Source organism: Mastomys coucha, unplaced genomic scaffold (genome assembly GCF_008632895.1).
Source record: "Mastomys coucha isolate ucsf_1 unplaced genomic scaffold, UCSF_Mcou_1 pScaffold20, whole genome shotgun sequence".
In the NCBI taxonomy this organism is placed as follows: Eukaryota; Metazoa; Chordata; class Mammalia; order Rodentia; family Muridae; genus Mastomys; species Mastomys coucha.
In genome coordinates, this window is record NW_022196903.1 from 139795710 (window position 1) to 139821254 (window position 25545).

Sequence of the window (25545 nt, forward strand, 5' to 3'; positions counted from 1 at the left end):
TCCGCCCCGCCCCTTCGGCCCCCCCCCACGCCTCCCCGACCTGGTCCTCCCTGCCCCGGCGCGGCCTCCCCGGCTGGCTGGCTCGCGCTCGCTGCCCTCCTCCCGCCCCTGTGCGGGGCTCCGCGGCCCTCTTGGTCCCGCCCTCCCTCCTCCGCCCTTCTTCCTCCTCTGCGCCGCTTGCTGCGCGCCGCCCTCCCTGCCCGGCCAGGCCGGCGTGCGCCCTCCCCGCGCCTCTCTCTGCCGGCTCAGCCCTCCGCGCGCCGCCCTGCGGCCCGGTCTCCCCAGCCCCGGCCCGGCCGCTCGCCCTCCGCCGTAGCTCGCGGCCGCCCGAGCCGCCGCCTCAGCCCAGGCGGGCCGGGCCTCCGCCGCGGGCCGTGCACCGGGACGGCGGGGACCGGCTGCGAGCACAGTAAGTACAACTTTCTCGGCCCGCGCCCCCCGCGGCCCCGCTGTCACCCCCGCGCCCTCGCCCCACGGCCCGAAAGTTGGCCCTGCCCGGGGTCGCCTCCTTCGCGGTGTCCTTGGCGAGCGACTTTAGAGGCCACTTTTGTGGGCGAGGGGAATGCGTGGCCGGCCCTCTCCCTCTCCAGATGGAAATCGGATGCTCGCCTGGAGGGAGAGCTTCCCCTCTGGAAGAGGAAAAGTGGCGGTTGGAAGGCTTCTGCATTTTGTCTGAACCGTGGCCGCCCTGCCTCCCGGGTGGCCAGCCCCTCCGGGGAAGCGAGTCGCCCGGAGGCGGCTCGCAAAGTTGGCTGCGTCCTGCACCCTGGAAACTTGCAGAGGGCAATCGCGGGGAGGCTCAACTTTGGGGGTCGGAGGCTCGGCGTGCGAGGCCGCTGCGGCCCGTTGGTGGGCGGCGGAGACTGGCTTGGGGCTGGCTTGCTCGTCTCAGCATCACCGAGCTGCCCGGGATTGCGGAAACCACTACTTTCCCAGCATCGAACAGCATCTTGAGCCCTTCGATCCTAGGTAGGGTTTCATCGCAGTCAGTTCTGGTCCTAATCTTTGGAGGCACAGAAAAAAATATGCAGGACACGTTTCCTAGCCCGACTCCGGCTTGTCAGGTCAGCCCTGCCAACACATCAAAGCCTTGCATTAAGAAAAAAAATCCCTCCAACCCGCTGACAGCAGGGACGAACACTTAGCGACCTAACTGTAGATTGGGGCTCAGCCATTTTTCATGTTTTGTCCCAGGGAAGTATCTTAAATATGTAGTGATCTCTCTGCGTTTCTGCCCAGTTTTGGGATGTATGTATGTGTGTTTGGGTAGGCGTTGGGGGGGGGCGCTCAGGTAGTTTTTTTTTTGTTGTTCTTCTTTAGAAGTCTTTAATCCGTGGTTGCCAGGGGTCGTGGTCGTACCGTGGAGGCACAGAAAACAGACTCTTTCCTGTTTTGTTTTTTAAACCAAAAAACCTGTTCTTTGCTTGAGGCAATCTGGATTGTCAGCCTATTGCAGGGGGAGGTGCTGGTAAACACTGGAATCAGGCAGGGCTCCGGACAACTGCGCTCTCAGTTTGGGAAGTGGGTTGTGCTTTATCTTCCAGTGGTCATGTTAATGGTCCTTGTGATCTTATAGGGGAACTACCGCCAAACCTCAAAATTACACATAACCAATACTCCATCTAGAAGACTGGACACGATTTGATGATTCTTCTACTGAAGGATCAGAGTCAACACAGCGTAATTTGCAGTGTAGGTAATTAAATCTTTTCAAAAAATCTCCCAATACTCCTCCTCCCTCCTTTTAAGAGTCTCAAGATGGTGCTTTCCTTCTGGACTCAGCTGGCCATAATGTGCTGAGATCTTTGCGCTCAAGCCCTGCTTCTGGGCTAGGGAGCTTTGGGGGACCGTAGAGAGCCCCTAGAGGGAGGCAAGTCTCGGGACTGACTGTGCAGATAGGAAAGGTTTTCAGTTAGTCTCAGTGTCCTGGAGAGAGACACAGTTCCAGAGGTGCCCATGCCCTTCTTGGGGTCACACTACCTGCATTCTGAATTTTTTAGAGCTGTTTGGAAATTGCAGATTGAGCATCCTAGAGAAACAGGGGGCCATTCTTGTTGTGTTGTTGTCTTTAGAGTTTTAAAGCTTATGACTCTTACAATCCTAATCCTCCATGCTCACTTTTGTAGCATTCCGTGGCATATGTTAGTGCTTGGCCTGAGTGCCTTGCATTAAGAGAAATGGTTAATTTCTTAAAAAAGGTTTCCTGTTTCTTGTTGGACCTTCTGTTGTTTAATATAATTTGGGAGTAAAACTATTGTTTACTGCAGGATATCATTGCTCTTTTTGTTGGAGTTAATTTTGGCAGAGTGGCTTTGTCCATTTATAAAATGTTTCGGTCCCAGAAAAATTTGCAAGTGTTCAAAACTTGGCAAAGTTCATTCTAGGTGGAGGTGGAATGGGGTTGAGATGGGGATAGGAAACATTAGAAATTATAAATACAGGATTCGAATTAAAAAGTATTGTACCAACTACTGGCTCTTGGCTGTTACTTTGTTTCAGTCCTAAATATTCTTTTTTGGTTTGTTTGTTTGTTTTTCGAGACAGGGTTTCTCTGTATAGCTCTGGCTGTCCTGGAACTCACTCTGTAGACCAGGCTGTCCTTGAACTCAGAAATCCACCTGCCTCTGCCTCCCAAATGCTGGGATTAAAGGCGTGTGCCACCACTGCCTGGCTTAGTCCTAAATATTCTAATGTAGCATCCACCACTGCCTGGCTTAGTCCTAAATATTCTAATGTGGCAGCAGTAGTTCCTGGTGTTCTATAGACTTGGGAGAGATTCCTCCTAGCTGCTAGCCAGGCTTGTCAGCATCTAGGGAGCGAAGAATGGCCCCCTGTTTCTCTAGCTCTGTGTCTCAATTCACTGCCTTTAAGATGGGGATACTACTGTTAGCAGGAAAGCTATGGTGGACAGGCACCTCAGACATGCCTGGCACATCTTTGTCTACAATGGCAGTATCTCCCATTTCTTCAGAACTTCGTCTGTGGCATCCAGACTTGCAAACTCTTCTTTGCCTGTTCTGAACTCATCTATCCAAGCAAGGTATCTTGCTTACTCTGCAGCACTCTCTTCTGTCTATCCGTTCTCCGAAACTGTTGACCGCAAAGTACTGTTGATTTTTCTAGCAAAGTATCTCTAAAACCTGTCTGATTTTCAGGCTCTGCCATGTTGTCCTTTAGTGCAAGCCACTCTGACCTTTCTTTAAGTTCACTGGTCTCCTTTGCCCCTTCCTGCTTGTTTTCCTGACTATAGCCTGAAGAAGAAAGTCCCTTCTTCCTCAGGCCTTCAAGATTCCCAAGAATCCCTGGAGCACGGTATGGAATCCCCAACAGGCCTTCCTGTCCTGTTTCTTAAGGCCTCAGCCAACTCACCCACATCTCCCAGCTTTCAGGCCAGTCCCCCAGCAGCCTGGCCTCAGGCCATTATCCCAGGTTCTGAGTAACTCCTTATCTTTTGAGTGCTAGCTCCAGTATTCTTTCTTACGGAAGTCTTCTCTGAGAAGGCCAGTGTTTTCAGGTCTCTTAGACCCATCTGAGTTCTTCCACAAGGACAATCATCCTTAATTTGTCACAGTTTATATTATACTGTATTTTATTGTTTTCTCTCCCTCCCTTGTGGGCAATAGTGCCTGCTTTACTCTCCAGTCCCTAGTGTACATAGCAGTGCTCAGTAAATAAAGTGCTGTAGTATATCCACTTTTTATGCATGCCCCAGGCTGCCTTCAAACTCACAGAGATCTGCCTGCTTCTGCCTACTGAGTGCTGGGATTAAAGCACTCAGGCACCAGCATACCCAGGACATTTATGCTCTGTGATATTTGTGTTTTGAGTCAGGAAAGCCAAACCAGCCCTCTGTGTTCTAATTTTGTGAATGAGCTGGAACAGCCTTTAAGTATCAGGTAAAAACAATGCCTTTACAGAAAATGCATGCTAATGAGACACTTTTAATTAGTGTTGCTCTCCTGATACTCCACAGTACACATTCCGCTTTCCTAACTACAGCATTAAACCAACTATGTTTTATTAGCACAGCATTACAGAATGGAAATATGAATTCTGCTGTGCCTGATGTTTTACAGTGTCACGTGGTTGTGGGCCAGACAGATGGTGTGACTGTTCAGTGCCAGATGCCCAAGGAGGTTGGGGAAGCTGCCACAGGCAAAGGAGGGCAAGGTCTAAGGATGCCCAGTGGTGTTCTGGCAGAGTGTGATTTACATCACCAAATGCCATCTGAGCCAACAGTAGAGAGGAGCAACAGGAGCCACCTAGAGGCGGGGAAGTGCCTTTTCCTTTCTGAAGCCTCTTTTCTTTTCTTTTCTTTTCTTTTCTTTTCTCTTTCTTTCTTTCTCTCTCTCTCTTTCTTTCTTTCTTTCTTTCTTTCTTTCTTTCTTTCTTTCTTTCTTTCTTTCTTTCTTTCTTTCTTTCTTTCTTGGTAAAAGAAAGCATGACCTTCCATGGCCGAGGAAGTGTAAGGCGTTGTTGGCTGTTTCTGTCATGTGGTTGCCCCACATAAAATCCTGACTCAGAATCCCACGGCTCAGTGATGCCTCTGCTGCTCATGCTGCAGGTGCTCTCTGTTCTTACCATCCTCCTGCATTGTCTCCTGACTTTTTCTTAAGTCAGTGTGTTTCCTTCAGTTTCTCCTCACCCTTAGAGCACATGTGACCCAGCTTCTTTCTTGTTGGTCAGGGAATGCATCAAGGACTTTGGATCTACTGCTGTCTTCAGAAGGGAGTCCTCTGCACACAGCTTCTAGGTCCCCCTCTGTGCTGGGATGGTGAACAAGAATGATTACAGTTACCTCTGAGCTCCTGCTGCGTGCCTAGTCCCATGCTGGCCCAAGAGGAGGGTGTGGTTGAATAGGACACAGTCAGGAAAAGGCTGCTTAGGTCTTCATACCTTCATTTTATTCAAAGGAATTAGTTCCCTTCCTCTCTTCTTCCCATTGAAGACAGAGCTACGCCTTCTGTAGGACCTGTGCTTTACGTAGAGACTCAAACTTTCCTGGGTGAAAAATAGGAATGTTTTTTGGAGGGGGTCTGGCATGCGACTTGCTTTGTGCAGGACCTCTGTCCCCAGGACATTTGCATCACAACTGTACACATTATTGTGGTTGGGTACCCTTGTAATTTTTTGGTCTCTTAGGTGTATATGCCTATTGGCTACCTAGAACTTGGACAGTTGTCTGGAGTGTCTGGCACCAATACCGTTGTGTATTACCTTTTATTTCCCAGCCCAAATGTCAGATACAGGTTGGTTTTAGTTGTTTTCAGTTTGCATGTTTTATATATTCAGGTTTTATCATCAAGCTCAACATAATTAATTATATGTATATATATTTATATATCCACATACATACACATATACATATACACATACACACATACATATACACATCCACACACATACATATACATACACACATACACACATATATACACACACATACACATATACATACACACACATACATATACATAAATACACACAGGTTGTAACAAGAGGGAAGTTATAATCACTTTCTTCCATATTTTATCCATGTAGACATAGGCATTGTCTTTCTTGCTGATTATCATTGACTTCTGAGTGCTAAATCAAGTTTATCATTAAGTGTAGTAATTTTATTATTGGAAAATTAGTTAAAATAAAATGATCCTTTTAAATATAAATATGTATTCTGAAAAGTTAGATTCCCCTTATTGGATAGACATTAGTCAGAAAAGTAAAGTAAGAATTTATTCTTATTTATGTTTACTATAGTTGAATAGATTTATAATATATGCAGCTCTGTAGTAGAAATACCATTGGGGAATAGGTTAAGCATAGTGTCAAACTTACTGGATATATTAGAATCTGTCAGGAAACAAAATAGTTTTGTATTTTAGCGTCCTTATTTTTATGTATACAATAACTTTTCTTACATGTATTTACTTATTTTAAATGTTACTGTACTGTTTATTTGCTTTGTGTAAATGTGTGAGTCTCACATGTGGAGATCAGAGGACAGTCTGTCAGAGTCCTTGTTTCCCTGCTCAGTAGGTCCTCAGACTTGGTAGTGAGCTGGGCTCGCCGAGCTGTCTTGCCGGCCTTAGATAAAACTCTAGTGAGCTCAGCTGTGCATGCCTGCCTGACTGCAGTTTTACAGGCTTAGGTCCAGGTATGCGAGCCCCTTGCACACGGGCCTATCCATCCATCGTCGGCCTTCCCATGGGCCTGACAGTGCATCCTCTTCCCAGACTCCCCTCCTTCAAGTCTCCCCTCTGCTCTGTCCCTGTACAAGCCTGCCTTTTCTAGAGTTTGAGTTGAGTGGAATCATTAATGTGCTGTCTCACATTAACGTGTTGACACGTGTTTGTAGCAGAGGGGCTGGGGTAGCAAGGTAGTAGAGTGCTTCTTGCCTTCATGCACAGACCCTGGCTCAGTCCCCCCCCCCCCCCCCCCCCCCCCCCCCCCCACACACACACACTGGATAAGCAGGGCGATTAGAAATTCAAGGTCAGCTTCCACTGCTTGGGAGTTCCAGGGCCGCCTGGGACACCAAGGGCAGTTCTCAAAAACAAACAAACAAACATTCCAGATGCCTGCCTGCTGTTCAGATGTATCTCAACTTACATATCTGCTGATAGACTTCTGGGCCCTTGCCTTTGGCTTGTGAGCTTAGCTTTTAAAAAAATGCCAAAATGTTTCCTTTCTTTCTGTTTTTTTTCTTTTTCTTTTATTTTTTTCAAGACAGGGTTTCTCTGTATAGCCCTGTCCTGGAACTCACTCTGTAGACCAGGCTGGCCTCGAACTCAGAAATCCGTTTGTCTTTGCCTCCCAAGCAAATTCTATCATTTTACATTTGTTTTGCTTCTTTGCAGTGTTGGCCTTGAACTGACCTTCCTGCCTCTCCACCTCCTGAGTTGGGGGGAAGGGTGGGGTCGGGGTGTGTTTATAAGCAAGTGTGCACCACCGTTGCACCTTCTTGACTGTATGTGAACACACTCGTGTCTTGCTTGCTGCACTTGGTAAAATCAGTCTCTCTTTATTAAGTGTTCGGGTGTCCATTGATGCGTTTCAGTGACACATGTCTAATGATTGATGTTGAACATCTCTAAATTCATTTTTACTTTATTTTATGTGTATCAGGTTTTGCTGGCTCGTGCATCTGTGCACCATGCACATGCCTGGTGTCCTCTGAGTCCAGAAGACAGGGTTTGGCTCCCTGAGTTGCAGACGGTTTTGAGACACCGTCCGTGTGCTGGGAATTGAAGCCTGCTCTTTTTTGAGAGTAGAAAGTACTCTTAACTGCAGAACCATCTTTCCAGCCCTGTCCACATTCTTACTAGGTTTAAGATTGAATTTTGAGAGGTTTTGTGTATTTGGGTACAGTTACTCATCAAATAGATTTTCTGCCAAAGTGTCCCAGTCCAAGGCCTGCCATTGACTGACTGTGTGGGGACTTTCTAAGAGAGAGAGTTTTACATCTCAGTGAAATCTAACCTGTGAGGTTTTTTTTTTTTACATTGGTGGTACCTCTATAATGTGGTACTCAAGACATCTTTGTTAACCCAAAGCCATACTGTATGTTCCTATGTTTTCTTCCAAAAGTTTTAGAGCACCAGGTTTTAGATTTAGATGTATGATCTGTTTCTAGTTAATTTTTACACAAATATCCATTATGGGTCCAGGCTCGTTTTCTGCATATGGAAATTCGGTTGTTCTCACATTGTTTATTAGAAGGCTTATGTCTGATAAACTCCCTTGCTCAATCTCTAAAGTAAGTTGTCTGTTAGTCAGTGGCTATTCATAGCTAAATGTAAGCAGGATGCAGTTCTTGATTATGTGTTTGGGGCAGGTTTAATAACACTTTTGGTCTCTTTATTCTGACTGTACAGAACCTTCCCTTCTCAAAACTTCCTTTTTTACTTTATTTTATTTCAGTTGTTGTTAGGTGAGAAGCTGTTGTCACAAAGATGCAGTCCCAGCAAGTCACAGACCTGTTATTGCTTGTCAGTCAGAGTTCCCAACGCTCTGCCTTCCACCTAAATCGATGCCTTCGCTTTCATTTTTTTCTAGCTATATCTTTCCTTTCCTTTGTGTATTCTACTGAGCTCAGGGCAGGTGCTAGAGAAAGTGTCCCCTTCCGTTGGAAGCCCAGGCAGGGCAGGGCAGGGAGATGGCTCGGTTATTAAGAGGCTCCACGCCCTCCCAGAGGACCCAAGTGTAGCTCCAGGAGGGACTAGAAAATCACATACAACTGGGTACCCAGACCTTTGACGGCTTGTTAGCCCAAATGGGGCCAGCTGTTGGCAGCAGTCACAGTCTAACCTGTCTTCTGTCTTAACATAGCGCCGCTTAGCTGCTGCTGTGCTGCCTGCTTGCGGCCCAGAAGCAGTGGGCCTCTGGGAGTTTGAGGCCAGCCTGGTATACCTAGCAAGTTTCAGACCAGCCAGGGCTACACGGTGAGCCCTGTCTTAACAAACAAGCTTCAAGACAGTCTTCATAGTTGCCATCCTTTCTGCATTTGTTCGTTTACCAACACAAGCCAGGCACTTTCCATGGTGGAGATGTAGCAGAGAATGCCGAGAGCATTGCTGTGGTAAAGGAAGGAGTCTTTCCGCGTGTTTCTGAATGTTTTAGCCTGTCGGCTCTGTAGGCGGCAGGTAGCCCATGGGCTCTCTGAGCTCCTCTCAGGATGCCTGCTCATGAGCCCTTTCTCTTTGTTTTTGCATTCCCGAGAAGTATAGAACTTATCCGGTTCTGAAGTTTAACCTAAGAGGGACAGTCTCTGCTCTATATTGCTTTTACTTTGACATTCAAACATGGCTGTTCTTCCAGATCCCACCTGCCCAGCCACATGGCAGGCCTTCAGGATCAGTGTGGCCACTTCTTTCTTCCTTAGTTCCTACCTGGGTCCATGGCACATTGCGCATCATGTCCATGTTTCCTTGTCTCTGTTACCTCACTCTGACTGCCTTCTGCACAGCATAATTGTCCTTGCCCTTCCCCCACGGCCCGAATTTATCGTCTCTCATATAGATGGTGACCACTTACCTGGTCTCCTTGTCTGACATCACCTTGCACGCATTGCTAACTGGTGAAAGCTGAGCTCCATCGGTGCCTGCAGGGTTAATTTAAACTCTGGGATGCACACGGGGCTTCTTTTTAAGCCAGTGTATTTAATGTTACCTCTCCAACAGTAACACTGGTGTACAGTGTAGAGAGCATAGCTCCACATGCCTGGTGCCAAGTGACCTGCAGCACTGTCCCCTTGCTCATCACAGTCTCTTTCAGGGCACTGTGAAGCAGGGCAGCTCCTCACCAGCTGGTCCTGGTCAGAACTTTCAGGGATCCTTTCTATAGGTCATCACCTGGGACCTTACTCTGCTCTTGCTCTTTCTCCAGGCTCTAATCACCTAGCATGGGCAGGTGACTGTCCTGCCTCCCTGCTTCGTCTTCCTTCCACACCTCACCCATCCTGTGTGCCTAACAGCTGGAGCAGGACCAAATTAGGGTGTCGTGCAGTGATGCCTGATAAGACACCCTGTTTGTTCATGTGAGTAGAACGTTCTGCCCTTCTTTCACGCAGTACCCTTAAAACCAGCCTGGCTATGCTTGTCCTCTGTAGGGGTGCTCAGTTCCCTGGGAGCTAGTCTTTCTTCTGAGCCATAGGCATGCTTGCTTCTCAGATTCCTTTGTGAGGTAATTTTGGAGCACTCTACTTCAAACAGGTGAGCTTCTGAGGGGCTCTTCTTGGCTCATTTGTTCTTGAGTTCAGAGTGACTGAGCAGGCTGTGAGCTCACTCGCAGTCCCCAGTTGCAGTTCAAGGCGTGGAAGTAGGCTCTTTGAAGCCTCCTAGCCAGCGATGCCCTTGCTGTGGGTGTACTGTCGGGTATCTTTTTCAAAAGCGGAGCAGCTCTATCTGCAGGAAAGGCTCCCGAGACCAGAGGTTTCTTCGTAGTTTTTGTGACCTCGCGGGACCCCTAAGTGGTCCTGATGTCAGGCTCACTCCTGGCCGTGCTCCAAGGCTTTGGTGCGCTCATCTGTGGCCAACCTTTCTGTTCTCGGGCAGTTTCCTGACCCCCTGAACTCACATGCACCACGCTTCTGAGTTTGGCTTGCTCATTGTCCCACACGAGTTTCTGAGTCTCTCCCTCTGCGCCCTGGTTTACCATTCCTGTTTGGACTTCATCGCTGACCCCGCAGGGGTCAGACCCTCTAGGTGGGGGCTATGAAGAAAGCAGAAGGATTTTCACTACTCAGCTGCTAGCATTCGATCCTTTGTTTCTGCAATCATGTTTGTGTTAGCAGTTGAGCGGTACTGTGATTTTCATGGTCAGAGGTGGTGGATTAACAGTATTTGTAAAACACTTGAGATTGATGTTTTAAATGCAGCAGACAGACTAGCGGGTGTGAAAGCACCCACACAGGGGAGTCTTCTATGTTCCCAGAGTAGCATCTGTTCTGTCTGCAGCTGAGATGGGAGAGCTCCGCAGTGAGGCCTCCTGCTCTGGTTCATGCTGTCTTCCCTTCAGGTAGATCATGGGGCTTCTGGAGAACAGCACCCCGCCATGTTGGATATCTGCTAGGTGTATGCATGTAGCCGTGAGAGCAGCACCCCGCCATGTTGGATATCTTCTGGGTATACGCATGTAGCTGGGAGAGCAGCATCCCACTACGTTGGATATCTGCTGGGCATGCATGTAGCCAAAACTGTTTTCCCTTGGATTCTTGATGTAGTTGACTGTTGAATGAATTCACTGTCTTGTCTCAGGCAGAACATGCAGCAAGTGTCAGATCATGAAATAGGAAGCCATCAGCATCTGCATAACCCCAGACTTCAGCATCTAAGGTGTTTTATTGTTCTGACCTGGTTTTTCTCATAAAAATCTCCCCGACCAAATGGATCATTCAGGGTCATGTGATGTGATTGGGTGTGATTATAGACTGTTATTGGTGGCTTGAGTCCTGTTCCTTCATTGCTCATTCTCCAGTCTCATCTGCGATGAATATGTATTTTATAACTAAAGAGAGACAGTATTTGTGGGATTGTTTTATTGGTTGTGTTTATTTTTATGTGCTTGGAATTGAACCTAGGGCCTCCTGAATGATAAACATAGTCTCTGCCACCCCCTTATATTTCCAGCTCAGAAGAGACAATGGCAAGTTTATACATACTTGGGAAGTCACTTGCCAGTTAGATTAGACCATGGGACATAGGAGTGGGAATTGAGCAACCAGTTGAGGCCATTCCAAAACAGATGTGCCTGTGGCCCATGTCTGCTAGGGTCAGAGGACAAGATTCTGTCTTGTTGGTTTAGTCTGTCATGGGACTGACCCTTTGATCCCCAGATTCATTTATTCCTGGGTCAGTTAAATATAATGTTATCTTCCAAGTAAACTGACTGAGGATTAATTTCAGGTAGTGAGCCTGAGTTAAACTGTTCTCAGTGAGGCCTGAACTTCATTTGAAAATCAGCAGTCCTCAGTGTGGCTGCTGAGGGGAGAGATGATCTGTTAGGACTTGAACAGTTCACAGGCCTCCTCAGAGTCTTTGCTGACCACACACACACACTCACACACTCTCTCTCTCTCTCTCTCTCTCTCTCTCTCTCACACACACACACACACACACACACACACCCAAGGATGATGTGTATGAGGAGGTGAGGTCTGGAAGATGTTGAAGCTGTGAAGGCAGATGGATCCCTTATGCTCTTACACACACACACACACACACACACACACACACACATACACATACTCACACACACACACACACACACACACTCACACACACACCCAAGGATGATGTGTATGAGGAGGTGAGGTCTGGGAGGTGGTGAAGCTGTGAAGGCAGATGGATCCCTTATGCTCTTACGTGAGAGTTAACTAACTACAGGAGAGGAATCTGGTTAACTATCCCTCTACGGTATGAGAACATGGCATGGGAGGACCCTGGAGAGATAAAATAGCTCCCACCTGACCTCCAGCCATACATCTGAACCTTGGAAATAGATCTTTCTGTTGTTTGTAAGCCAGCAGCCTATAGTGTTTCCCCATAGGAGCACTAGGGGACTAAAACGCTCGTGTTCCGTTGGCTCAGCTTCTTCTCTGAATGAGGGTGAGGAAAGGCATCAACTGGAAGTGAAACCACGTGATATCAAGGTCTGTGTGCAAAACAAACCAAAAATGTGGGACAGGGAGCCCCTGAGTGCTCAGCAAGCTTGAGGGTCAGGGAAAATGAAGGCAGGGGAGACATTGGTGCTGAGCATCCCTGCCGCTGTGCCGTGCAGTCCTTCAGATTCACAGTGTGCTGTGCTGTGTGCAGTCCTTCAGATTCACAGTGTGCTGTGCTGTGCAGTCCTTCAGATTCACAGTGTGCCCGTGTGCTGTGCAGTCCTTCAGATTCACAGTGTGCTGTGCTGTGTGCAGTCCTTCAGATTCACAGTGTGCTGTGCTGTGTGCAGTCCTTCAGATTCACAGTGTGTTGTGCAGTCCTTCAGATTCACAGTGTGCTGTGCTGTGTGCAGTCCTTCAGATTCACAGTGTGCTGTGCAGTCCTTCAGATTCAGTGTGCCGTGTAGTCCTTCAGATTCACAGTGTGCTGTGCAGTCCTTCAGATTCACAGTGTGCTGTGCAGTCCTTCAGATTCACAGTGTGGTGTGCAGTCCTTCAGATTCACAGTGTGGTGTGCAGTCCTTCAGATTCACAGTTTCGTCTGGGCCACTTTAAACTGATTCCCCTGATGGTTCAGGTGGGAAGGTGAGCAGCAGGAGGAAGAAGGGGGAGGGATTGCCCAGCTGTGAAGTAGGCCATGTGCCGCCAGCCTCCAGAGCAAGTGCCTGCTTGAAGAAGCCTGATGGAAGCTGAGGTAGGCTGTAGTGATTTGTAATGTCTTCTCTGAAATGTTTTCCCCAGAAGAGAGGCCTGAAGTTTGAACGTAGTTCATAAAGTCTAAAATACTCACCTTCACCACAGGTACGCCTGCTAAGGTTAGTGCTGGAATGCAGGACACAAGACAATCCTTGACGCTCTCATTAATTCTAAAGCAACCCTGATTTCCCTAGTGTGAAGTCCACGCATGCAGAGGTCACAGCCTCCCTCTGAGCCAACGTACCCTGGCTGCCTCTGCCAGATAGTACAGGTGAGCTCAGGGACAGGCTCTTAACGAGGGCCGTTGGTGTTGGTGGGTTGGGCAGTGCTATCTATAGCTCATCATAGGCCCACTCGAAGTATTTCTGAGTGCTGCGAAACCTATCTTATCTCCCAAGTGCTCTGTTAGGAGAAGGGGTCAGGCATCTGAGCAGTTCTAGGATCATGGAGCTGGAACTGAACGCTTCTGGAAAGATAAGTTAGCCTGGTGAAAACTGAGAGTTCCCTCAAGTTTAAAAGGGAAATCTACTCAAGCTAGGCCTGATGGGAGGTCTCATCCAGGTAGAACTGCAAGGTGGAGGCACAGAGATCGCAGTCCCTGGAAAACTACTGGCGCCTGTGTTGTTTTCTGGTTCTAGGTACCTTGGGGCGGGAAGAGTGGCATGCACAGGGAGAGGAGCAATACTCCAGCCCTGGGGTAAAGACAGCCTTCTAGACTGTTTACCTTTGTTTGCTAGCAAGCTTATTTGTGAAAACTGCAGGTAGTGGTGGTTGTTTTTCTTTGCATCGTTTTAAACTAAAATCTCTGTATATTCGGATTGTACTCTGAAGTGTTGAGATTGAGTTAGAGTTAACTTGGCCTCGGAGCATTGCTCTTTGTTTCAATACAGTTTATCAGAGCTCTGCCTGTTTGTGTTTACTCAACAGACACTACAGCACTCACGTGATGGCGAGGAAGCTATTTGTGTAGTTGGTTGACAAAGAGAAGGACCCTCTGCATCTTAGAAAGCTTATCATTTAGCAAAAGCTAAACTTTAAACAAACCCTCTAGACTGGGTATGTGTACACACCAGTAATTCCATCACTCCAGAGGCTAAGGGGTTAGCACGTCTCTGTTTTTGTCAACCTGGACTGTAGAGTGTGTTCATGTCCACCCTGGGCTACAGAACAAGATCTTGCCCAAAAAACAAGGCTTGGGGTGTGTGTGCAGCTCAGTGGTAGAACACTCGCTCGGGTATCGTGTGCAAGGCCTCAGTGTAGCTCCATAAAGTATAGGAAATACTGAAGTATGTGTCACTCAATAAATTAAGAAGTAGAGGAGTGTCTTAGACAGCACACACCAGAGTTAGAGGAGGAGGGGGAGTGTCGGGTAGTGGTGCAGTGGTAGATGTTATGGGAAGCTGGGAAAAGCCCTGATGATGCGATGGAGGCTGGTCTAGGACACACCCTGCATCCCATCTCATCCTTGAGGACATGGAACAGACTGGGCTGGCTGTAACCTACCTCTAATCTCACTTGGAGTATTTATCAGTGATAGTTTTTTCTGTCACTTCTATGTTCTGAACTTACTTCCCTAACTCTAAGTGCCAAGCCTGTTGGTTGACAGAGCAGTTAAGAATCAAATTAGATATGAACACAAAACTGGATGTGTGGAGAATCTTGGGAGATAGTATAGTAGAGTGAGTCAGAGTTTGGGATGATAATGTGACCAGGCTCGGGTACCCTGAGGGGGCTTGGGCTTTGGGAGGCAGCAGGCTTGCCTCCCACCTGTGTGGTGGTATGAGCTGGGTAGTGCCTCCCTCTGACAGTGCATAGCTGTGGAAGAGCCCTGGCTTGCTGGCAGTGCCCAGGAGAGCTGTGCTTTCCAGATCCTTGTCGGCTGTTTGCCTGCTTGTTGTTGCTCCTCCTGAGCTGGTTTTCCTCACAGGGGTTCTTCACAGCTCTTTTGCTACATTTGTGTCTGCACCTAAGTTGGTTTTAACTTTCATAGGCAATCATCAGATCTGCTTGTTTATAGTTAGAGAAGTAGCTCAAAGCTGAAGTGAGCAGGCCACGGTCGTCAGCAATGAATGTTGGGGACCAGATTGAGAGATCTTTTCTTCCTGACCTGCTTAGAGTCCTTCTGTTGAGCTCCTCAGAGCCTTTCACGTGAATGATTCTCAGTTCCTACCAGTGAACAAGCACACCAGCCTCGCTGGGACCAGCCTCGCTGGGACCTCACTTGAGTGCTTTGAAAGGGCTGCAGTTGTCACAGCCACACCGGGTCAGTTGCACAGAGAGCGGCTGCCTGGCTTCTGTGGGGCTTGCCCATGAGCATCTTGTCTTTTTCCTCTGTGCTAGAAAGCCTGAGCTCTTAGTAATCTCTCTCATCTACCTGATCATTTGATGTCAGTTTCTGGGAAAATAACCCAAGATAACTGCAGTTCATATTGGTGACCTTCTTATCTTGCAGAGTCTGTTCCACTGAATGTTAGCTAGCAAATTAGGGGTGTTGTTTTAGTGAATTTAATTGGCAGTGTGACTTGCCAGCTTAAGTGTACAGATTAAAATATGTATATGACAAAAGACTGAGACTCTTCCTTTACAAACATATTTGTGCTTTTTTCAGAAGTTACATAGTTGGTCCTTCACAGATTGTCTGGAAACCACCTGGAGTCTGTACTGACATTAAAGTCAGGACCGCTGGTCTCTTTGAGCCCTGGGAGTCATGACAAATGTCACTATCTAAAGTCCAAAAGTACTTTAAAATAAGGGCTCAGCTTTGTGTAGGCTTGGCACTCTGGTGACACTGTTGACAAGGTCCCAACTCTCCCTTCAGTCTGGGAGACCTGGGAGTCATAGGTGCAGTAAACAATGTAGATGTTTGGGGGGCTAAAAGGAAGGATTTTGTTTTGTTTTCAGGGCAGGATTTCTCTGTGTAGCCCTGCCTGTTCTGGAACTTGCTCTGTAGACTAGGCTAGCCTCGAACTCACAGAGATTCGCTTGCCTCTGAGTGCTGGGATTAAAGGGGTTATTTTCAGTTCTGGATGGGGATTCCCTAGAAAGTGGTTAGAAATAAAGATTATAAGTTTGGCCAGCAATACAGACAACCCAGCCACCCTTTCAGGCATGTATTTAGCATGATCTGCTGGCTGACCTCAAACATGCGGCAGTTGAGGACCAATAAGCTTATCCTATTGCATGTAGATGAGAGGGGAATCCAAAGGTAGGGAGCTCGAGCAGTTGGCTCAAGTAGAAGAAAACAGAACGAGAATCCACAACTCCCTAGAAACAGGGAAAAGAGTCTTAGCACAGAGACGGCCATGGTTTCACAGAGGAGCTCTCCTAAGATAAAGGCTAGAAGCTTGGATGATGAGCAGATTAGCAGTAGTCCTCCCAGAAATACGGAAGGACTTAACTAACGGAGACATTTCTATTTTAGAATAGTTCACAGAGGTAAAATCAAGGTGGTACGTTAGGAAATTTAGGTATGAAATCTGGGATTTCAACCTTAGATACTTTGAAGTCCCCAGCAGGTTTGTGTTAACAGGGTTCTTGACTGTAGACGAGTTTGTGGCTTGGCTAGCTGGACCATTGTGCTGTGACCCCTACCTGTAATGACGACTTGTCTTCAGAGCAGGAAGCCAAGGCCCCTTGCAGGCTGTATTAAGTAAAGAGTCCGGCAGCAGCCTGACCACATCTCAGGTAGCAAAGCATTTCGTTTACAAAGTAAGTGCTATGACTAACTGGGGTGGGGCAGGGTAGTCTGACTGTCATCCCCTCTTGAGCTGACATGCCATGGAGGGAGCCAGCTCCAGATCTCAGGGTTCCTTCAGAGTGATTCCTCTCCCAGACCACCCTGCTTCTTTGTAAGATCTGTCACCAAGTCTGTAAAGGCAAACAGGTCATAACAATGTTTAAATTTCAGTATGAATTCCACAAAACAAAGGTTGTTGATTTTTGTTGTTGTTTTTATCATGCTGTTATTGATCTTTAGGTTAAATAATAGGACTTAAATAGTAGGAAGCGCGTTGAGTTGAGTGGGATATGCCAGGCTGTGCTGGGCCCTCTTTTGTTAGACTTTCACAGCTTTATAGGCTTTTTCAGCTTGGGAACGTTGTTCTTAAGCTACAGAATCTTAGCAGAGAACCCAGTGGGAAAGACTGGTGTGAGGGAATCAATCTGGATTATGAGGAGAAGCAGAGAGATGTGTCCAGCTCCACTCCTGCTGTCTGGCACAACAGGGCCTTCCGTCCTGATGATGTTCTATGGTTTCCCTATATGATGTTAATATGCTTTTGATTTGCAGGACCCTTTCTCATTGAGGTGGAGTGAGGCAGATGTTCTAAAGGAGCCCGGCTCTTCTTGTAAGTCAGTCCCTGAAACAGAGACTAAGCCTCAGGGCCGTTTGGCCATCCCTGAATTATCTTTGCTGTTGTTGCCAGCACCATTTGAACCATGATTATTTTGGAGGCATGATTTTCAAAGCCATCCTCCTGTTAACTCCGGCTTATGGTTGTGTCTCCTGGATTTGATTTGTGGTAGACGTGGGCAGCACAGCAATTGTAGTTTCAACAACAGCACAAATTCTTTGTGAGTATCCAGAATGACTTCTAGGTTAAGTTAGTACAACAAACATCTCCCCCCTGCCCCCAAACCCCTTGAGACAGGGCCTTTAATGGAGCCCTGGCTGTCCTGGCTGGCTTTGAACTCACAGAGATTCACCTGCCTCTGCCTCCCCTAGTGCTGGGATTGAAGGTGTACACCATAACAATTGGCTTAACACTGGTTTTTAAAAAACGTGTTTCCTGGCAAATACCTTTTATTATAAGAAATTGAAAGTAGCAGGTACCACTTTGTACAAGTATCCACTGTTTTGGAAAGGGAAGAACTTTTAAAACTACAAGCTGGATAATATGGTGTTTTGTGTCTTTCCCACTTTGTAATAAAAATAGAGAAAGTAGGAGAAGGAGTCTTGAGTGAGAATGTTTGGAGATATAGCCATCCCTTCTCTGTAGCTGTGATGACACACCACAAGCACCTTAAGGAAGAGATGCAGCCATTATAACACCATGCCTAAAAGTTTTGCACCTTAAGGGAGAGAGGCTTTGTGGTGGCTTGTGGGCCCAGAAGGGTAGAGTCCATATGGTTCAGGAACACAGAGCCAGAACAGGAGCTGCTGGAGACAGGAAACAGAGCCGGAAATGGGACAAGGCTAGAAACCCTCGATGCTGCCCATGTGATGTACTCTCTCCAGCAAGGTTGTACCCCTGAAAGTTCCATAACCTCCCCAAAGAACACTGCCTCCTGGGGACCAAGGTTTCTAATACTTAGCCTATGGGCACCATTTCATATTCATTTCAAAATGTGAGATACAGCTATTAGTTAATGGGAACAGCTTGAAACAACATACTAAACATTAAAAAACAAAAAGACTAAATGTAATAGGTCAGAAGCAGGTTAAATTAGCAGCTATGGGCATAGCTACCCACCCCTGATAGTTATGGAGTGTGGGGTAGGAAGTCAGCTTGGAGAGAGGGTGGGAGAGCATATATCCCTTTGACTCTCTTGCTGGACTTGGAGTCCTGGCTATATGCAATGTTGTTGCATGGTTAGGGGTATCGCTAAGGTAGACATGGCTGGCTCTTGCTTAGTTTTAAATCACGTGACCACTCTGCTCCTGCATAAAGCTGTCACTTGCCACATAGAAGGAGATAGAGGCTTCCTCTTGAGTCTGGAGACAGCCCAGCATCACAGAGATCATTGCATGCTTTCAAGTGGAGCTGAAACAAGTATAGCAAAATGGACCCCAAACTGTTGGGTGTTGTTATTCCAGAAGGACCTAGTTAGTGAGTGAACCTTCATTCAGTCAGGCACTAGGACAGGTGATAAGGTTTCAGAAACAGGTCACATACAAATCCTTGGCTTAGATGGTGTTAAGACCTAAAGAAAGCCAGCTCTTCAAGCTGAGTGCTTTACTGAGTATGCATTTTATTTTCAATTGGAAACTGGGCATTGGTTCAAGATTAGCATGCAGCATGCATCCAGTTTAGGAAATTAGTTAATTGTTTAAAACAAGCTTGAACATGCCAACATCCTAAAGTAGTTTTGTGTTTACCAGTGGAATATCTTTTATTATTACCCTTTGAACGTACCCTAGAGTCTGTGTCAGCGAGTTTGTCTGCTGCTGGGCTGATGGTAAGAAAAGGTCTTGCGTGTGTGAGGCAGGCTCCTCCTACCTACATTCCCAACCACACTTCTCTAAGACACTCGTCTGTGGCAGTTTAGAAGACGAACTCTCCTCAGCGTTTGAATGTACTCTTCTGCATTCTTACGTTCACGTTCGTAGACCACTAGGGGCCAGTGAGATGGCTCATTGAGTAAAGATGCTTGGCGCCAAGCCTGACAACCCAAGTTCAATCCCTGAGACTCACATTTTAGATGGAGAGAACCAACTGCTGTCAGTTGTCTTGTGACTTACATTCACCCTCCAAGGCATATATAAACACACACACACACACATACATACACACACATACACACACATACACACACATACACACACATACACACACATACACACACATACACACACATACACACACACACACACATACACACACACATACACACACATACACACACACACACACATACATACGCATGGAGTAAATAAGTATGTGAAACTAATGCTTTTTTAAAAACCAGGAAATCTATGACATTTGTGAAACAGCTGTGAAGTTCTAGTCAGTCCCTGACTTCTGGCGTGGGTGGCCTGTGGCCTGAGCTTGCTATAGAAAGGCACCTGTGACTCACATTTTCTTCCTTTGTTGTTGGAACATACATATTTTTTCCAATCTTGTATTGAACCTGGGCTCCAGGATTTCTTATTGTACTATTTGTTTATTATTTCATGTAATTTTGTGACTGAGACTGTAAGAATTGAGTTTTGTTGACGGATGAAGGGTCGGAGTGTCTTTTATTCATAAGAAAAGTAGTTCATAAGAAAAGTGTATGAGTCTGCTATGAGAATGGTAAAATGGCGGACAGTAACTGGCCTGGCCCTACACGTCCTATAAATAGATGCAGAGACATCTGTGCAGGGCACAGTGTGAGTGTGGCAGACACGGACTGTGTCAGCTCCCGCCCGTAGCCAAGACTTCTTAGACTCCTTCACGTTCTCCAGTGCCTCACATTCTCCAGGCATTAGGCAATGCAGAGACATCTGTGCAGGGCACAGTGTGAGTGTGGCAGACACAGGCTGCGTCAGCTCCCGCCCATAGCCAAGACTTCTTAGACTCCTTCACACTCTCCAGTGCCTCACATTCTCCAGGCATTAGGCAATGGAGTGGTCAGGGTGCTGCCAGGCCTTCTCTTCTCAAGGAGCCAGGGGTCACTTGTTCTCGCCAAGGAAAAGTGTGGCAGGGTTTGTTTTTATTCTCTAAAACTAACTCTCCAGGTCTCCCTCAACACTTTTAGCCCTCACTTTAGGGAGTTTTCCAAGTCCTAGCTGGTAACTGTACAAGCAGTTCCTGCGCTGTGGCTGGGAGCTTTGGGCAGCAGGGAAAGGTGAGGAACCCTTCCTGGAGCACTCTGGGCCCTTAAGTGGTCTTTGAAGAAACAACTGAATTCCTTTTCCAAAGACACAAAGTGTTGGTGAAATTCTGCAGAAACCCACCCCTCCCCAGTGACTGGGATCAGAGGATGGAGTGGTGACTGTTGGGAGAACAGCTTGTATGTCTTGCTTTTTAGGACAGTAAGTTAAAGTGGGGGAATTCATTATTTCTAAGGTAGAAATTGGCCACCACTCTAAGAACACTGTGCCTGTTTTCAGCCTGTGTCAGCCCTGCAGGATAGCAGCATGGTTCTGCCTTCCCAGCACACTACCTCACAGGGGCTGGCCCTGCTCAGAGCCCTGCAGGGAGGGAGTGAGAAGGTAGACCAGCCTGTGAGCCTGGCCAGTTACTCTGAGAAACCTTTCAGAGTTTTGGGAGGCGAGTGTGGTTATGTTCAGTGGGACTCAGGGACTATTCTTTGCAACAGGCTGATTCAAAGAACTAGTGTGAGGTGGCACCACACCACTGTGTTAGGGTGCTGGCCAGGCACGGTGTGAGGTGGCACAACACTGTGTTAGGGTGCTGGCCAAGCTTGAATTGACAAGTACACCTCCAAACAAGTTTGGTTTTGAGAGTGGCACTGCCACTCCTGGGCCTTCTGAGCACTGCCCTGCCTCCACTTTCAGTTGTTGCCTCTGAAAGTGCAGGAGTGACACCGGGCACTGCTAGGAAGGCTGTGGCTTTGTCCACAGTTGTCTGTGATATCCTGGGTGGCATTGAACTGTCCTGAGTGACTTTTTAAATGCAAAGAACCCAGCAATCTCCTTTAGTGCACACAACCAAGTTATGAATTAGGTTGCTTTGGTATGGCTGCTCCATCATCTCATCTCTGTCTCTCAAACATGACTTACTGTTCTCAGGAGAAAAAGCAGCCTGACCTTGTTTGTGGCCAGTGAATCAGTTATGAGCGAGCTGTTCATATTTTACAGGTGAATAAAGTCTTTAAAGACACCAGCCAGCATGCCATGCCATAAATTCCTTAGCCTTCATCCATTAGTGATTACCCTCAGGTCTCATTTAATTAATCTTCTAAACAAATGCTTAGCCTCCTAAGTCTACGATTCCATTTCCCTGCTGGCTCAGTTCTCAAGCAGAACGTGCTCCGGTGTTTTATGTTAGGAAATGCTAGTATCTGGCCACAGGTGTTGAGAGTGGGGCAGTGACTGGGACAGGGCCGCTGATAGCATCCTGTGGAAGCCTGTGCTGTCCTGTGCATAGTCCTGCTGTATGCTGAGGCTGTGTCGGCCCTGCAGGATAGCAGCATGGTTCTGCCTTCCCAGCACACTACCTCACAGGGGCTCTTAAGTGCTCGGCAGGCTGCGCAGCTGGGAGTGTCTCTGGAGTCACATCCCAATGCAGAGACCTTCCACAGCGGCTTGCTAGGGTGTGGGTTCTGTGCCGAGGACCGGGGCTGAGGCTTCATGCTTGGGGTGGGGCATGTGCATGGGGATTTGAATGATTCAGGGATGGGTTTATTTGCATCCCTCGGGTTACACAGGTGAGGATTAGATGACTTACTTGGGATTTGCTGCTGAAGAGCTTTCTGTATTGCTGTTTTCTGTAGTTCTTGACTAAATACAGAGCTTCCTTTGCCTTGTACCTTTCTTCTCTTCTTTATAAGATGTAGCTTTGCCTGTTGATACATGACGGTTCCACAGGGCTGGGGTGTAGCTGTACATTCATCAGCCTGCCTGGTGGCGACATAGGACATATCCGTGTTCACTGTGCAGAGCGTGGCCTCTCTGTGCCTTGCTCACTGTGCAGAGCATGGCCTCCCTGGGCCTTGTTCACTGTGCAGAGCATAGCCTCCCTGGGCCTTGTTCACTGTGCAGAGCGTGACCTCCCTGGGCCTTGTTCACTGTGCAGAGCGTGACCTCCCTGGGCCTTGTTCACTGTGCAGAGTGTGACCTCCCTGGGCCTTGTTCACTGTACAGGGTGTGGCCTCCCTGGGCCTTTCAGGCACAGAAGCATCCTTTTTTAAAAAGAAAATTTATTTATTTTACATGTGTGAGTACACTGTGGCTGTCTTCAGACACACCAGAAAAGGGCATCAGATCTCATTACAGATGGTTGTGAGCTACCATGTGGTTGCTGGGAATTGAACTCAGGACCTCTGTAAGAGCATTCAGTGTTTTTAACCACTGAGCCACCTCTCCAGCCCCTGCAGAAGCATCTAATTTTACTGTTAACTTTGATGGGCAACAAGATAGCTTTGTAGTCTCACAACTCATAGTAGCACTGTTTATGTTTTCATAGGGCTGCTATTGTTTTTAATATTATCGTCTTACAGTCAGAATATCTATTAATCAGGTTTTCTCCATGAAGACATAATTTTAAAGTCATTTTTCTTTCTAAGGGTGATGATAGATAATAATTTTCACTTTGTCACAGGTCAGCTTGTTAGTTTTCTACATTTGAAACAGTGATAACAAACTTTGTGTCCTATGTTTTCTTTTGAAAAAGAGATATATTACTTTTTATTTTATATGTATTTGTGTATGCCTGAGTATATGTATGTGTACCACATGTGTACAGTGCCTGTAGGGTCAAGAAGCAGGTGTCGGATTCCCCAAAACTCTAATTGCAGGTGGTTGGACACTGCCTGACATGAGTACTGGGACCTGAATTTGGTTCTTCTGCAAGAACAGTTCATACTCTTGGGCACTGAGCCGTCTCCAGCCCTTGAAGCATGTAATTTCTATGAAAAGACAGATTTGGTAAAATAGGGTACGTTTTACAGATTATTTGTCTTTCCCTGTGTTCTGAATAGAGCTACAGGCCTCCCGAGACGTTCTGACCCCTGTCTGTAGAGGGCGTCAGTGAGAAGGAATAAGGACTCAGCTCTCCAACCTTCCCCAGCTGCCAGCAAGTCTCAGATGAGGAGTGTGCTCAGGACCCGTGTCTCGGGTAATGAGAAATGGCTCTGGAATAGTCCATGTGTCTGTGCGTATATGTGTCAGTGTACAAGCCCACACACATATGTGTGTTAGTTAGTTTCACTTCCTGATCCACATTACTTTAATGGAAAATATTTTCTATTCTTGTGTTTGGTTTAAAGGGTCATTAGATGAAGGTATTTCTAAATAAGGTTGTAAAGAAGTGTTTGTGGTTACAGTTTGTACCAACATATCTAAAAAGGCTGGATGTGACTCTCACAGGAAACAGCACGGTAGAACCGGGCATTTCCTGCAGTTCAAGTTGCCACAGTAACCTGTAGCAAGACACACTTGAGTTGGCATCCAGGCCTAGAGAATTTCAGTGACAATAAATGTCCTGATTGCATTCATCATCTTTATTTCCCCTCCCAAATGAGCTTTTGTGACCTAATTATGTTATTTCTGGTTTTAGAAGACCAGGAACAGTTTGTTTGTTTTAGCATTTTGAAATTTCATTGGTTGAGTAAAGCTGGGGAGAGGGGACATGTCGCTGAGGAGCTGAGACTTGGAGATTTCAGTGTGACTGCTACTGTATGACTTAATGAAATGTGAAAGAAACAAGATGTGATAAGAAGTGGAGGAATCATATCCATTTGTTAATGTGAATTTCTAATATTTAAATACTGGAACCTGGTTTCATGGACCACTGGTCTAGGACACCATCACTTAATGTCAGCTTGTTAATAATTTTCACTTGTGGTACGCTGTGTTGGAGTCTTTTTGGGAACAAGTGTGTGGGAGCAAAGAGAGGGGAGCTTTTTACTTGTACAGTAGGGTTAACCTGACCCTGTATTCAGACAGGTGTCTATGCACAATAGGATATGGTTTCAGAAAAGAAAACTTCTTCTTTTGATTTTCATCTCCACTGCAGTCTACAAGATGGTAATCGCTAGCAAGATCACTAAAATACTAAAAATACAGATGCTTTAGTAGAGGTGGTAGAGCTTATGGGCATGCAGGTATTTGAACCCCACATGTACATGGTCACGTACTTTAGAATGTGTGGAAAATGGAAGAGTCTATGGCCTAAGTGTTCACAAATAGCAGAGTTAAGGGATCAGTGGATGGATGAAGGAAAATTCACACCCACACACACCCACACACTCATGCTTGCAGGCACACATATACACTGGCATACACATACACTGACATACATGCACATAGGCACACACACATACATACACTCATACATGTACATACACACTGACACACATACACACACATACACATATATATGTACATACATTCATGCACACATGTACACACAATGACATTCATAAACAATAAACATACATGTATGCACATTCATGCACACACTGACACACATACACACATGTGCATGCACACATATTCATGTGTGTGCACACACAGGATGGGGTTTTACTCTACCATAAACAAGAATGAAATTATGTCATTTTCATAAAAATGTAAAGAACTGAAGATCACATGTTAAGTAGAATAACCCAGACGCACAAAGACTGTCACAGTTTTGTCTCCTGTGGGATGTAGGGGGAGAGAGACATGAGGAGGACTCTGCCCTAGGAGGGAAGAGGGTAGAGAAGACAAAAGCGGGTAATAAGGGGATGGATATGCTCAAAGAACATTGCATGCATATATTGAAATGTCACAGGAACACCCAGTAATTAGTACAATTAATGCACAATAATTAAAAAGCCAAGAGTCTATGGCTAGGAGAATTCTTTTAAATTGTATACAGAAATCTGTTGCTGGGAAATAGAGTTCATGCATCCTGTGCCACTTAGCATTTTTTGAGAAGCCCCTGTATTGAAATGTCACTCTGTACCCCACATATACATTCAGTTGCTTTAAAAAAGAACACAGCATATAAGGTTGATCAGATCTCCCAAATTTTAATATGTAATTTTTGAAAAAACTGTTTATTCATGGAGATAAATTTATTGATGTGAGCTGCTTATGAAAATAAAGATATTCTCAGAATTTCTATGGGGCCAAACAGACTGAGCTCCTGAGCTCAGACTAGTGAGGAGTTGAAGTTTTTTCATCTTAATATTGTAGCGCATGCCTGTGTGTGATGGAGCTCTGCTTCTGAGAGGGAGGGGCAGGGACTCCAGTGCCCCAGCAGTGCTCCAGCAGTGCCCCAGCAGTGCCCCAGCAGTGCCCCAGCAGTGCTCCAGCA

At 46.6% G+C, this 25545-nt stretch overlaps 1 protein-coding gene across 5 annotated transcripts in view; it reads left to right on the plus strand.

The window, feature by feature from the left end:
• Positions 1–76: 76 nt before the first annotated feature.
• Rassf8 (Ras association domain family member 8) overlaps positions 77–25545 on the plus strand; it is a 73237-nt gene continuing 47768 nt past the window's right edge. Inside the window, exons 1-3 of one of the 5 annotated variants that reach the window (XM_031383888.1) lie at positions 77–409; positions 9385–9535; positions 17145–17202. The gene's annotated coding sequence lies outside the window, so the exon portion shown is untranslated. Of the gene's footprint in view, positions 410–469; positions 970–6882; positions 9536–17144; positions 17203–25545 lie in introns of those variants that run through there. The other 4 variants (XM_031383886.1, XM_031383885.1, XM_031383889.1 and 1 more) reach the window with 4 other exon arrangements.